This window comes from Zea mays, chromosome 2 (assembly GCF_902167145.1).
Source record: "Zea mays cultivar B73 chromosome 2, Zm-B73-REFERENCE-NAM-5.0, whole genome shotgun sequence".
Classification (NCBI taxonomy): domain Eukaryota; kingdom Viridiplantae; phylum Streptophyta; class Magnoliopsida; order Poales; family Poaceae; genus Zea; species Zea mays.
Window position 1 is genome coordinate 161,654,505 of NC_050097.1, and position 15,795 is coordinate 161,670,299.

Consider the following 15,795-nt stretch of genomic DNA (forward strand, 5'->3'; position numbering starts at 1 on the left):
GAGACTAAATCATCAACTCAAGCACATGGTTAGTCTCAAAGGGTCAAGTTGTAACACATCTCCCCCTAAACATGTGCATCACTTTGCAACGGACTTGTGAGGTCCAGGGAGTGTTTGTACAACTTGAGCACCATAATAAGCAACAAAATGCAGAAAGGAACCTGATCAAAAGCATAAAGACATGTATGCTACAATTCAATCCAGGTTCCGCGAATCTAAGACATTTAGCTCACTACGCAACCTGCAAAAGGTCTTCTCATCTAGAGGTTTAGTGAAGATATCGGCTAGCTGGTTCTCGGTGCTAACATGAAACACTTCGATATCTCCCTTTTGCTGGTGGTCTCTCAAAAAGTGATGCCGGATGTCTATGTGCTTTGTGCGGCTGTGTTCAACAGGATTTTCCGCCATGCGGATAGCACTCTCATTATCACATAGGAGTGGGACTTTGCTCAGATTGTAGCCAAAGTCCCGGAGGGTTTGCCTCATCCAAAGTAGTTGCGCGCAACACTGTCCTGCGGCAACATACTCGGCCTCAGCGGTGGATAGGGCAACGGAAGTTTGTTTCTTAGAATTCCATGACACCAGGGACCTTCCTAAGAATTGGCACGTCCCCGATGTACTCTTCCTATCGACCTTACATCCAGCATAGTCGGAGTCTGAGTATCCAACCAAGTCAAAGGTAGACCCCTTTGGATACCAGAGCCCGAAGCAAGGCGTAGCAACCAAATATCTAAGACTTCGCTTCACCGCCACTAAGTGACACTCCTTAGGATCGGATTGAAATCTAGCACACATGCATACGCTAAGCATAATATCCGGTCTACTAGCACATAAATAAAGTAAAGACCCTATCATTGACCGGTATGCCTTTTGATCAACGGACTTACCTCCTTTGTTGAGGTCAGTGTGTCCGTCGGTCCCCATCGGAGTCTTGGCGGGCTTGGCGTCCTTCATCCCAAACCGCTTTAGCAGATCTTGCGTGTACTTCATTTGGGAGATGAAGGTGCCGTCCTTGAGTTGCTTCACTTGGAACCCAAGGAAGTAGTTCAACCCGCCCATCATCGACATCTCGAATTTCTGCGTCATCACCCTGCTAAACTCTTCACAAGACTTTTGGTTAGTAGAACCAAATATTATGTCATCGACATAAATTTGGCACACAAACAAATCACCATCACATGTCTTTGTAAAAAGAGTTGGATCGGCTTTCCCAACCTTGAAAGCATTAGCAATTAAAAAGTCTCTAAGGCATTCATACCATGCTCTTGGGGCTTGCTTAAGTCCATAGAGCGCCTTAGAGAGCTTACACACATGGTCGGGGTACCGTTCATCCTCGAAGCCAGGGGGTTGCTCCACGTACACCTCCTCCTTGATCGGCCCGTTGAGGAAAGCGCTCTTCACATCCATTTGGTACAACCTGAAAGAATGGTGAGCGGCATATGCTAGCAAGATACGAATTGACTCTAGCCTAGCCACAGGAGCAAAAGTCTCCTCAAAGTCCAAGCCTGCGACTTGGGCATAACCTTTTGCCACAAGTCGAGCCTTGTTCCTCGTCACCACCCCGTGCTCGTCCTGTTTGTTGCGGAACACCCACTTGGTTCCCACAACATTTTGCTTTGGACGAGGCACCAGTGTCCAAACTTCATTGCGCTTGAAGTTGTTGAGTTCCTCCTGCATGGCCAATACCCAGTCCGGATCTAGCAAGGCCTCCTCTACCCTGAAAGGCTCAATAGAAGAGACAAAAGAGTAATGCTCACAAAAATTAACTAATCGAGATCGAGTAGTTACTCCCTTGCTAATATCACCCAGAATTTGGTCGACGGGATGATCCCTTTGAATCATCGCTCGAACTTGGGTTGGAGGTGCCGGTTGCGCTTCTTCCTCCATCACTTGATCACCTTGTGCTCCCCCTTGATCAATTGCCTCCACTTGAGGTACCTGTACGTCACCTTCGGTTGGGGAATGCACCATAGTTGAGGAAGAAGGTTGATCTCGTTCATCTTGTTCCTGTGGCCGCACTTCTCCAATCGCCATGGTTCGTATAGCGGCCGTCGGAACATCTTCTTCATCTACATCATCACAATCAACAACTTGCTCTCTTGGAGAGCCATTAGTCTCATCAAATACAACGTCGCTAGAGACTTCAACCAAACCTGATGATTTGTTGAAGACTCTATACGCCTTTGTATTTGAGTCATAACCTAACAAAAACCCTTCTACAGCTTTGGGAGCAAACTTAGAATTTCTACCTTTCTTCACTAGAATGTAGCACTTGCTCCCAAATACACGAAAGTAAGATACATTGGGTTTGTTACCGGTTAGAAGCTCATACGAAGTCTTCTTGAGGAGGCGATGGAGGTAGACCCTGTTGATGGCGTGACAAGCCGTGTTCACGGCTTCCGACCAGAAACACTCGGGGGTCTTGAATTCTCCAAGCATTGTCCTCGCCATATCGATTAGCGTCCTGTTCTTCCTCTCTACCACACCATTTTGCTGTGGTGTGTAGGGAGCGGAGAACTCGTGCTTGATCCCTTCCTCCTCAAGGAATTCCTCCACTTGAAGGTTCTTGAATTCGGACCCGTTGTCGCTCCTTATCTTCTTCACCTTGAGCTCAAACTCATTTTGAGCTCTCCTGAGGAAGCGCTTGAGGGTCCCTTGGGTTTCAGATTTATCCTGCAAAAAGAACACCCAAGTGAAGCGGGAAAAATCATCAACAATAACTAAACCATACTTACTTCCTCCTATGCTCAGATAGGCGACGGGTCCAAAAAGGTCCATATGCAGCATCTCCAAGGATCTTGATGTCGTCATCACATTTTTGGTGTGATGAGAGCCTCCCACCTGTTTCCCTGCTTGACAAGCTGCACAAGGTCTATCTTTTTCGAATTGAACATTAGTTAGACCTATCACGTGTTCTCCCTTTAGAAGCTTGTGAAGGTTCTTCATCCCCACATGTGCTAAGCGGCGATGCCACAGCCAGCCCATGCTAGTTTTAGCTATTAAGCATGCATCTAGACCGGCCTCTTCTTTTGCAAAATCAACTAAATAAAGTTTGCCGTCTAATACACCCTTAAAAGCTAGTGAACCATCACTTCTTCTAAAGACAGACACATCTACATTTGTAAATAGACAGTTATATCCCATATGACATAATTGACTAACAGATAGTAAATTATATCCAAGACTCTCTACTAAAAATACATTAGAGATAGAATGCTCATTAGAAATTGCAATTTTACCTAATCCTTTTACCTTGCCTTGATTCCCATCACCGAATATAATTGAATCTTGGGAATCCTTATTCTTGACGTAGGAAGTGAACATCTTCTTCTCCCCCGTCATATGGTTTGTGCATCCGCTGTCGATAATCCAGCTTGAACCCCCGGATGCATAAACCTGCAAGGCAAATTTAGGCTTGGGACTTAGGTACCCAACTCTTGTTGGGTCCTACTAGGTTAGTGCAAATATCCTTAGGGACCCAAATGCAAGTTTTGTCTCCCTTGCATTTTGCCCCTAACTTCCTAGCAACAATTTTCTTATCCTTTCTACAAATAGCAAAGGAAGCATTTAAAGCACAATAAATTGTAGAAGATTCATTTACTACTTTCCTAGGAGCATTATGAACAACATTTCTCCTAGGCATTCGATGAACAACATTTCTTCTAAGCACATTTCTACCAGGCATAACATGAGAACTAGAAGCAGTCATAGCATAAGAGTCATAAGCATGTGAACCAAAAACATCATAACCTCTAAAAGCATTTCTAGAATATCTCCTATCATGATATAAAAAGGCATGGTTCCTTTTAGCACTAGTAGCCATAGGGGCCTTCCCTTTCTCCTTGGCGGGAATGGGAGCCTTATGGCTTGTTAAGTTCTTGGCTTCCCTCTTGAAGCCAAGCCCATCCTTAATTGAGGGGTGTCTTCCTATTGTGTAAGCATCCCTTGCAAATTTTAACTTATCAAATTCACTTTTGCTAGTCTTAAGTTGGACATTAAGACTAGCCACTTCATTATTTAACTTTGCAATAGAAGCTATGTGTTCACTACAAGCATCAATACCAAAGTCTTTACATCTATTGCAAGTAACAACATTTTCTACACAAGTTGTTGATTTACTAGCTATTTCTATCTTAGCATTCAACTCATCGTTAATGCTCTTTAATTTTGAAATTGTCTCATGGCATGAAGATAATTCACAAGTAAGCATTTCATTTCTTTTAACTTCTAGAGCATGAGATTTTTGAGCTTCTAAAAATTTATCATGCTCTTCATACAATAAATCCTCTTGTTTCTCTAAGAGTTTATCCTTCTCATTCAATGCATCAATTAATTCATTAATTTTGCCAATCGTAATTCTATCTAGACCTTTAAATAAACTAGAATAGTCTATTTCATCATCGTCACTAGAATCATCATCACTAGAAGAAACATAAGTAGAGTTTCGAGTACTTACTTTCTTCTCCTTAGCCATGAGACACGTGTGACGCTCGTTGGGGAAGAGGGCCGATTTGTTGAAGGCGGTGGCGGCGAGTCCCTCATTGTCGGAGTCGGAGGAGGAGCAATCCGAATCCCACTCCTTGCCTATATGCGCCTCGCCCTTGGCTTTCTTGTAGTGCTTCTTCTTCTCCCTTTTGTTCCCCTTTTCCTGGTCACTTTCATTATCAGGACAGTTAGCAATAAAATGACCAAGCTTACCGCATTTGAAGCATGATCGCTTCCCCTTGGTCTTAGTCTTGCTCGGCTGTCCATTGCGACCCTTTAGCACCGTCTTGAATCTCTTGATAATGAGGGCCATTTCTTCATCATTAAGACCGGCCGCCTCAATTTGCGCCACCTTGCTGGGTAGCGCCTCCTTGTTCCTTGTGGCTTTGAGAGCAAAAGGTTGCGGCTCGTTGATCGGTCCATTCAAGGCGTCGTCCACATACCTTGCCTCCTTGATCATCATTCGCCCGCTGACGAATTTTCCTAGGACTTCTTCGGGCGACATTTTGGTGTACCTGGGATTCTCACGAATATTATTCACCAAATGAGGATCAAGAACGGTAAAGGACCTGAGCATTAGTCGGACGACGTCGTGGTCCGTCCATCGCGTGCTTCCGTAGCTCCTTATTTTGTTGATAAGGGTCTTGAGCCGGTTGTATGTCTGAGTTGGCTCCTCGCCCCTTATCATCGCGAACCGTCCAAGCTCGCCTTCCACCAACTCCGTTTTGGTGAGCAAGGTAACGTCATTTCCTTCATGAGAGATCTTGAGGGTGTCCCAGATCTGCTTGGCGTTATCCAAGCCGCTCACTTTGTTATATTCATCCCTGCACAATGAAGCTAGAAGAACAGTGGTAGCTTGTGCATTCTTATGGATTTGCTCATTAATGAATGAAGGGCTATCCGAGCTATCAAATTTCACTCCACTTTCCACAATCTCCCAAATGCTTGGATGGAGAGAAAATAGGTGAGTACGCATTTTGTGACTCCAAAATCCGTAGTCCTCTCCATCAAAGTGAGGAGGCTTGCCAAGTGGAATGGGGAGCAAATGAGCATTTGAGCTATATGGAATGCGCGAATAATCAAAAGAAAAGTTTGAGTTAACCGTCTTTTGTTTGTCGTGGTCGTCGTCCTTTTGGGAAGAAGAGGACTCATCGCTGTCGTAGTAGACGATCTCCTTGATGCGTCTTGTCTTCTTCTTCTTCTCATCTTTTCGCTTGTGGCCCGAGCCCGAGTCATTTGACTTGTCATCCCTTGGCTCGTTGACGAAGGACTCCTTCTCCTTGTCGTTGATCACAATTCCCTTCCCCTTAGGATCCATCTCTTCGGGCGGTTAGTCCCTTTCTTGAAGAGAACGGCTCCGATACCAATTGAGTGCACCTAGAGGGGGGGTGAATAGGTGATCCTGTAAAATCTTAACTTATAGCCACAAAACTTGTTAGAGGTTAGCACAATAGTTGCCAAGTGGCTAAGGAGGAGATCTTGCACAAAATGACAATCACAGAGAAGACACAGAGATTTATCCCGTGGTTCGGCCAAGTACAAAACTTGCCTACTTCCACGTTGTGGCGTCCCAACGGACGAGGGTTGCAATCAACCCCTCTCAAGCGGTCCAAAGACCCACTTGAATACCACGGTATTTTTGCCTTGCTTGTCTTTATCCCACTTGCGAGGAATCTCCACAAATTGGAGTCTCTCGCCCTTACACTTAAGATTCACAAAGAAGCACAGAGTAAGGGAGGGAAGCAACACACACAAATCCACAGCGAAACGCGCACACACACGGCCAAGATTCGAGCTCAAAGACTATATCACAGTTTCTCACAAGAACGGAGCTCGAATCACTTAGAATCACAAACGAATGCGCAAGAGCTTAGTGTGGATGATCAACAATGCTCAAGAGTTGCTTGGTCTTGTCCTCCATGCGCCAAGGGGTCCCTTTTATAGCCCCAAGGCAGCTAGGAGCCGTTGGGAACAAAACTGGAAGGCCATCTTTGCCTTCTGTCTCGTGGCGCACCGGACAGTCCGGTGCACACCGGACACTGTCCGGTGCCCGATTTGTTTCCATAAACAGCGCATCTGACTGTTGCTGTCTGAGTCAGATCTGCGCACCGTTGGCGCACCGGACATGTCCGGTGCACACCGGACAGTCCGGTGTACCTTTCCGACCGTTGGCTCGGCCACGTGTCGCGCGCCGATCGCGCGGCCGACCATTGGCCCGGCCGACCGTTGGCTCACCGGACAGTCCGGTGCACACCGGACAGTCCGGTGAATTTTAGCCGAAGTCGCCGGAGAAAAACCCGAGAGCGGCTGGTTTGCTCCGCGCTGGTCTGGCGCACCGGACACTGTCCGGTGCACACCGGACAGTCCGGTGCCCCAGCCGAAACAGCCTTTGCTGTACACAGCCACTCTCCACTTCTTTTCTTTTCTTCTTCTTCCTGTTTCTAACACTTAGACAGGTATATTAGTACACAAAACCAATGTACTAAGGCTTAGAAACATACCTTTACTTGTGATTTGCACTTTGTTCATCCATGGGCATAGATTCACATTTAAGCACTTGTGTTGACACTCAATCACCAAAATACTTAGAAATGGCCCAAGGGCACATTTCCCTTTCAAAAACTTAAGCCACAAAAACTTGGTTAAGCGTTAGCACAGTAAATGCCAAGTGGCTAGAGAGGAGTCTCAACAAAACACAATAACCACAAGAAATCAATCACAGAGATGGCACGGTGGTTATCCCGTGGTTCGGCCAAGACCAACGCTTGCCTACTCCACGTTGTGGCGTCCCAACGGACGAGGGTTACAATCAACCCCTCTCAAGCGGTCCAAAGACCCACTTGAATACCATGGTGTTTTGCTTGCTTTCCTCAATCCCGTTTGCGAGGAATCTCCACAACTTGGAGCCTCTCGCCCTTACACTTGAAGTTCTCAAAGAAGCACAGAGCAAGGGAGGATTAGCAACACACACAAGACACAAGAATCAGAGTGTCAACACGCACACAAGTCGCAACAAGAGCTCGCAACACAACTCAATAAGTTCACAACTCCACTAGAGCTCTATATGCTATCACAATGAAACAAATGCGCGGAATCGAGGTCTTGGTGCTTAGAAATGTTGTAGGATTGCTTAGTCTTCTCCTTCATGCGCCTAGGGGACCCTTTTATAGCCCTAAGGCAGCTAGGAGCCGTTGAGAGCATTCTAGGAAGGCTGATCTTGCCTTCTGTCGACTGGTGCACCGGACAGTCCGGTGCACACCGGACACTGTCCGGTGCCCGATTTCCTTCCAAAAATGGCGCAGTCGACCGTTGGCAGCCTGAGAGCTGTTGGCGCACCGGACATGTCCGGTGCACACCAGACAGTCCGGTCCCCCTTCTAGCCGTTGGCTTGGCCACGTGCCCCGCGCAGATCACGCGGCCGACCGTTGGCCCGGCCGACCGTTGGCTCACCGGACAGTCCGGTGCACACCGGACAGTCCGGTGAATTATAGCCGTACGTCGCCGGTGAATTCCCGAGAGCGGCCAGTTCGCTCGAGCCAGCCTGGCGCACCGGACACTGTCTGGTGCACCACCGGACAGTCCGGTGCTCCCAGACTGAGTAGAGTCTTGGCTGCTCGAGCCAAGACAGTTCCACTTCGATTTTTCCTGTTTCCAGCACTTAGACACAATACATTAGTCTCTAAAACAATGTACTAAGTCTGAGAAACATACCTTTATCCTTGATTTGTACTTTTTCCACCATTTTATACTTAGCCATTTGTGTTGGACACTAAATCACCAAAACACTTAGAAATGGCCCAAGGGCACATTTCCCTTTCAATCTCCCCCTTTTTGGTGATTTATGCCAACACAACATAAAGCAAGTAGAACAAGTACAAAATCAATTCAAATAAGAACTCAAATTTGTTTTGATTCAATTTTGGCATATATGGATCATCTTTTGCCACCACTTGGTTTGTTTTTGCAAATCAAACTCAAATTTCTATCTCTAAGTCAAACACACATGTTGAAACATAAAGAGAGTCATTACAAGAGAAATTAATTCAAGATTTCAAAAACTCTCCTTTTTCCCATAATCAACATTTCTCCCCACAAGAAGCCAACTTTTGACAAGAGAGACAATAAAGAGTTTTGACAAACCAAAAGCTCTATTCTATATTTTCAAAATCTCTCAAGTGGTAGCTGATCCATTTATCGCTTTGGCCTTTATTTTCTCCCCCTTTGGCATCAAGCACCAAAACGGGATGAATCTTGGCCCCTTAATCCCATTGCCTCACCAAAATCTTCAACTAAGAGCATAAAGGCAATAAGAGTACAAAGATGAACTTGGAAAAGTTACTCTTTCATCGGAGTGCAGTGGAAGTCTTGCATGGTCCAAGTCCACCTTTTCCCTTTCAATTCTCCTTTGAGACTCAATCAAACAAACTCAAGCACATAGTTAGTCTCAAAGGGTCAAGTTGTAACACATCTCCCCCTAAATATGTGCATCACTTGCACAAGGACTTGTGAGGTCCGGGAAGTGATTGTACAACTTGAGCACCATAGTGAGCAACAAAATGCATAAGGAACATGATCAAAGGCATAAACACATGTATGTTATAAATCAATCCAAGTTCCGCGAATCTAGGATATTTAGCTCACTACGCAGCCTGCAAAAGGTCTTTTCATCTAAAGGCTTAGTGAAGATATCGGGTAGCTGGTTCTCGGTGCTAACATGAAACACTTTGATATCTCCCTTTTGCTGGTGGTCTCTCAAAAAGTGATGCCGGATGTCAATGTGCTTTGTGCGGTTGTGCTCAACAGGATTTTCCGCTATTCGGATAGCACTCTCATTGTCACATAGGAGTGGGACTTTGCTCAGATTGTAGCCAAAGTCCCGGAGGGTTTGCCTCATCCAAAGTAGTTGTGCGCAACACTGTCCTGTGGCAACATACTCGGCCTCAGCGATGGATAGGGCAACGGAGGTTTGTTTCTTAGAGTTCCATGACACCAGGGACCTTCCTAAGAATTGGCACGTCCCCGATGTACTCTTCCTATCGACCTTACATCCAGCATAGTCGGAATCTGAATATCCAATCAAGTCAAAGTTAGATCCCTTTGGATACCAGATCCCGAAGCAAGGCGTAGCGACTAAATATCGAAGAATTCGCTTCACAGCCACTAAGTGACACTCCTTAGGATCGGATTGAAATCTAGCACACATGCATACGCTAAGCATAATATCCGGTCTACTAGCACACAAATAAAGTAAAGACCCTATCATAGACCGGTATGCTTTTTGATCAACGGACTTACCTCCTTTGTTGAGGTCGGTGTGTCCGTCAGTTCCCATCGGCGTCTTTGCGGGCTTGGCGTTCTTCATCCCAAACCGCTTTAGCAAGTCTTGCGTGTACTTCGTTTGGGAGATGAAAGTGCCGTCCTTGAGTTGCTTCACTTGGAACCCAAGGAAGTAGTTCAACTCGCCCATCATCGACATCTCGAATTTCTGCGTCATTACCCTGCTAAACTCTTCACAAGACTTTTGATTAGTAGAACCAAATATTATGTCATCGACATAAATTTGGCACACAAAAAGATCACCATCGCAAGTCTTAGTAAAAAGAGTTGGATCGGCTTTCCCGACCTTGAAAGCATTAGCAATTAAAAAGTCTCTAAGGCATTCATACCATGCTCTTGGGGCTTGCTTAAGTCCATAGAGCGCCTTAGAGAGCTTACACACGTGGTCGGGGTACCGTTCATCCTCGAAGCCAGGGGGTTGCTCCACGTACACCTCCTCTTTAATCGACCCATTGAGGAAAGCGCTCTTCACATCCATTTGATACAACCTGAAAGAATGGTGAGCGGCATATGCTAGCAAAATACGAATTGATTCTAGCCTAGCCACAGGAGCGAATGTCTCCTCAAAGTCCAAACCTGCGACTTGGGCATAACCTTTTGCCACAAGTCGAGCCTTGTTCCTTGTCACCACCCCGTGCTCGTCCTGTTTGTTGCGGAATACCCACTTGGTTCCCACAACATTTTGCTTGGGACGAGGCACCAGCGTCCAAACTTCATTGCGCTTGAAGTTGTTGAGTTCCTCCTGCATGGCCAACACCCAGTCCGGATCTAGGAAGGCCTCTTCTACCCTGAAAGGCTCAATAGAAGAGACAAAGGAGTAATGCTCACAAAAATTAACTAATCTTGAACGAGTAGTTACTCCCTTGCTAATATCACCCAATATTTGGTCGATGGGATGATCCCTTTGAATCGTCGCTCGAACTTGGGTTGGAGGTGCCTGAGGTGCTTCTTCCTCTTCAACTTGAACATCTTGTGCTCCCCCTTGATCATGCGCCTCCACTTGAGGTACCTGTTCGTCATCTTGGGTTGGGGGAAGCACCATAGTTGAGGAAGACGGTTGATCTTGCTCCAGTTGTTCCTGAGGCCGTACATCTCCAATCGCCATGGTGCGTATCGCGGCCGTTGGAACGTCTTCTTCATCTACATCATCAAGATCAACAACTTGCTCTCTTGGAGAGCCATTAGTCTCATCAAATACAACATCGCTAGAGACTTCAACCAAACCCGATGATTTGTTGAAGACCCTATACGCCTTTGTATTTGAATCATAACCTAATAAAAACCCTTCTACAGCTTTGGGAGCAAATTTAGAAGATCTACCTTTCTTCACAAGAATATAACACTTGCTCCCAAATACACGAAAATAAGACACATTGGGTTTGTTACCAGTTAGCAGCTCATATGAAGTCTTTTTGAGGAGGCGGTGAAGGTAGACCCTATTGATGGCGTGGCAAGCCGTGTTCACGGCTTCCGACCAAAAACGCTCGGGGGTCTTGAACTCTCCAAGCATAGTCCTCGCCATATCAATGAGCGTTCTGTTCTTCCTCTCTACCACACCATTTTGCTGAGGTGTGTAGGGAGCGGAGAACTCGTGCTTGATCCCCTCCTCCTCAAGGAACTCCTTCACTTGAAGATTCTTGAATTCAGACCCGTTGTCGCTTCTTATCTTCTTCACCTTGAGCTCAAACTCATTTTGAGCTCTCCTTAGAAAGCGCTTGAGGGTCCCTTGGGTTTCAGACTTATCCTGCAAAAGGAACACCCAAGTGAAGCGGGAAAAGTCATCAACAATAACTAGACCATACTTACTTCCTCCTATGCTCAGATAGGCGACGGGTCCGAAGAGGTCCATATGCATCAGCTCCAGAGGTCTTGAAGTGGTCATCACATTCTTGCTGTGATGTGCTCCTCCCACTTGTTTACCTGCTTGACAAGCTGCACAAGGTCTATCTTTTTCGAATTGCACGTTAGTCAAACCTATCACGTGTTCTCCCTTTAGAAGCTTGTGAAGGTTCTTCATCCCCACATGTGCTAAGCGGCGATGCCACAGCCAGCTCATGCTAGTCTTAGCAATTAAGCATGCATCTAGTCCGGCCTCCTCTTTTGCAAAATCAACTAAATAAAGTTTGCCGTCTAGTACACCCTTAAAAGCTAGTGAACCATCACATCTTCTAAAGACAGACACATCTACATTTGTAAATAAACAATTATATCCCATATTACATAATTGACTGACAGATAGTAAATTATATCCAAGAGACTCAACTAAAAATACATTCGAGATAGAGTGCTCATTTGATATTGCAATCTTGCCTAAACCTTTCACCTTGCCTTGGTTCCCATCACCGAATATGATTGAATCTTGGGAATCCTTATTCTTGACGTAGGAGGTGAACATCTTCTTTTCCCCCGTCATATGGTTCGTGCATCCGCTGTCGATAATCCAGCTTGAACCCCCGGATGCATAAACCTGCAAGGCAAATTTAGGCTTGGGTCTTAGGTACCCAACTCTTGTTGGGTCCTACAAGGTTAGTCACAATTGTCTTAGGGACCCAAATGCAAGTTTTATCACCCTTGCATTTTGCCCCTAATTTCCTAGCAACTATCTTCCTATCCTTTCTACAAATAGCAAAGGAAGCATTTAAAGCATGATAAATTGTAGAGGGTCCATTCATAACTTTCCTTGGAACATGAACAATATTCTTTCTAGGCACATGATGAATATTTTTCCTAGGCATATCTCTACCATGCATATAGGAAGAACTGGGAGCAAACATAGCATAAGAATCATAGGCATGTGAATCAAGAGAATTACAACTCATATGAGACTGTCTTCTATCATTGTACATAAAAGCATGGTTCTTTTTAGTACTACTTGCCATAGGGGCCTTCCCTTTCTCCTTGGTGGAGATGGGAGCCTTATGGCTTGTTAAGTTCTTGGCTTCACTTTTGAAGCCAAGCCCATCCTTAATTGAGGGGTGTCTACCAATCGTGTAGGCATCCCTAGCAAATTTTAGTTTATCAAAATCACTTTTGCTAGCCTTAAGTTGGGCATTAAGACTAGCCATTTCATCATTTAACTTTGCAATAGAAGCTATGTGTTCACTACAAGCATCAATATCAAAATCTTTACATCTATTGCAAATAACGACATTTTCTACACAAGTTGTTGATTTACTAGCTATTTCTAACTTAGCATTCAAATCGTCATTAATGCTCCTTAAGCTAGAAATTGTTTCATGGCAAGAAGATAATTCACAAGAAAGCATTTCATTTCTCTTAACTTCTAAGGCATGAGATTTTTGTGCTTCTACAAATTTGTCATGTTCTTCATACAACAAGTCCTCTTGTTTTTCTAAAAGCCTATTCTTATCATTCAAGGCATCAATTAATTCATTAATTTTATCTACCTTGGTTCTATCTAGGCCCTTAAATAAACATGAATAATCTATTTCATCCTCATCACTAGATTCGTCCTCACTTGAAGAAGCATAAGTAGAGTTTCGAGTACATACCTTCTTCTCCCTTGCCATAAGGCATGTGTGACGCTCGTTGGGGAAGAGGGATGACTTGTTGAAGGCGGTGGCGGCGAGTCCTTCATTGTCGGAGTCGGACGAGGAGCAATCCGAATCCCACTCCTTGCTAAGATGTGCCTCGCCCTTTGCCTTCTTATAGTTCTTCTTCTTCTCCCTCTTGTTCCCTTGATCCTGATCACTATCATTGTCGGGACAGTTAGCAATAAAATGACCAATCTTACCGCATTTGAAGCATGAGCGCTTCCCCTTGGCTTTGGTCTTGCTTGGCTGTCCCTTGCGTCCCTTAAGCGCCGTCTTGAAGTGCTTGATGATGAGGGCCATTTCTTCATCGTTTAGCCCTGCCGCCTCAACTTGCGCTACCTTGCTAGGTAACGCCTCCTTGCTCCTTGTTGCCTTGAGAGCAATGGGTTGATGCTCATGGATTGGACCGTTCAACGCGTCGTCCACGTACCTCGCCTCCTTGATCATCATTCGCCCGCTTACGAATTTTCCAAGGACTTCTTCGGGCGACATTTTGTTGTACCTGGGATTCTCACGAATATTATTCACCAAATGAGGATCAAGAACGGTAAAGGACCTTAGCATCAGTCGGACGACGTCGTGGTCCGTCCATCGTGTGCTTCCGTAGCTCCTTATTTTGTTGATAAGGGTCTTGAGCCGGTTGTATGTTTGGGTTGGCTCCTCGCCCCTTATCATCGCGAACCGTCCAAGCTCGCCTTCCACCAACTCCATCTTGGTGAGCAAGGTGATGTCGTTCCCCTCATGAGAAATCTTGAGGGTGTCCCAGATCTGCTTGGCATTGTCCAAGCCGCTCACTTTATGGTACTCGTCCCTGCACAAGGAGGCTAACAACACAGTAGTGGCTTGTGCATTTCTATGAATTTGTTCATTAATGAAAATAGGACTATCCGAGCTATCGAACTTCATTCCACTTTCCACAATCTCCCATATGCTCGGATGGAGAGAGAACAGGTGACTACGCATTTTGTGGCTCCAAAATCCATAGTCCTCTCCATCAAAGTGAGGAGGTTTGCCAAGTGGAATGGAGAGCAAATGAGTATTTGTACTTTGCGGAATACGAGAGTAGTCAAAAGAAAAGTTTGAATTAACCAGTTTTCTTCTCTCGTAGTCGTTGTGGTCGTCGTCCTTTTGGGAAGAGGTAGACTCATCGCTGTCGTCGTAGTAGACAATTTCCTTGATGCGCCTTGTCTTCTTCTTCTTCCCATCTTTCCGTCTATGGCCTAAGCCCGAGTCGGTAGGCTTATCATCCTTCGGCTCGTTGACGAAAGACTCCTTCTCTTTGTCGTTGATCACGATTCCCTTCCCCTTAGGATCCATCTCTTCGGGCGATTAGTCCCTTTGTAAAGAGAACGACTCTGATACCAATTGAGAGCACCTAGAGGGGGGTGAATAGGTGATCCTGTAAAACTTGAAAACTTAAGCCACAAAAACTTGGTTAAGCGTTAGCATAGTAAATGCCAAGTGGCTAGAGAGGAGTCTCAACAAAACACAATAACCACAAGAAATCAATCACAGAGATGGCACGGTGGTTATCCTGTGGTTCGGCCAAGACCAACGCTTGCCTACTCCACGTTGTGGCGTCCCAACGGACGAGGGTTGCAATCAACCCCTCTCAAGCGGTCCAAAGACCCACTTGAATACCACGGTGTTTTGCTTGCTTTTCTCAATCCCGTTTGCGAGGAATCTCCACAACTTGGAGCCTCTCGCCCTTACACTTGAAGTTCTTAAAGAAGCATAGAGCAAGGGAGGATTAGCAACGCACACAAGACACAAGAATCAGAGTGTCAACACGCACACAAGTCGCAACAAGAGCTCGCAACACAACTCAATGAGTTCACAACTCCACTAGAGCTCTATATGCTATCACAATGAAACAAATGCGCGGAATCGAGGTCTTGGTGCTTAGAAATGTTGTAGGATTGCTTAGTCTTCTCCTTCATGCGCCTAGGGGACCCTTTTATAGCCCTAAGACAGCTAGGAGCCATTGAGAGCATTCTAGGAAGGCTGATCTTGCCTTCTGTCGACTGGTGCATCGGACAGTCCGGTGCACACCGGACATTGTCCGGTGCCCGATTTCCTTCCAAAAATGGCGCAGTCGACTGTTGGCAGCCTGAGAGCCATTGGCGCACCGGACATGTCCGGTGCACACCGGACAGTCCGGTGCCCCCTTCTAGCCATTGGCTTGGCCACGTGTCCCGCGCAGATCGCGCGGCCTTGGCCCGGCCGACCGTTGGCTCACCGGACAGTCCGGTGCACACCGGACAGTCCGGTGAATTATAGCCGTACGTCGCCGGTGAATTCCCGAGAGCGGCCAGTTCGCTCGAGCCAGCCTGGCGCACCGGACACTGTCCGGTGCACCACCGGACAGTCCGGTGCTCCCAGACTGAGCAGAGTCTTGGCTGCTCGAGCCAAGACAGTT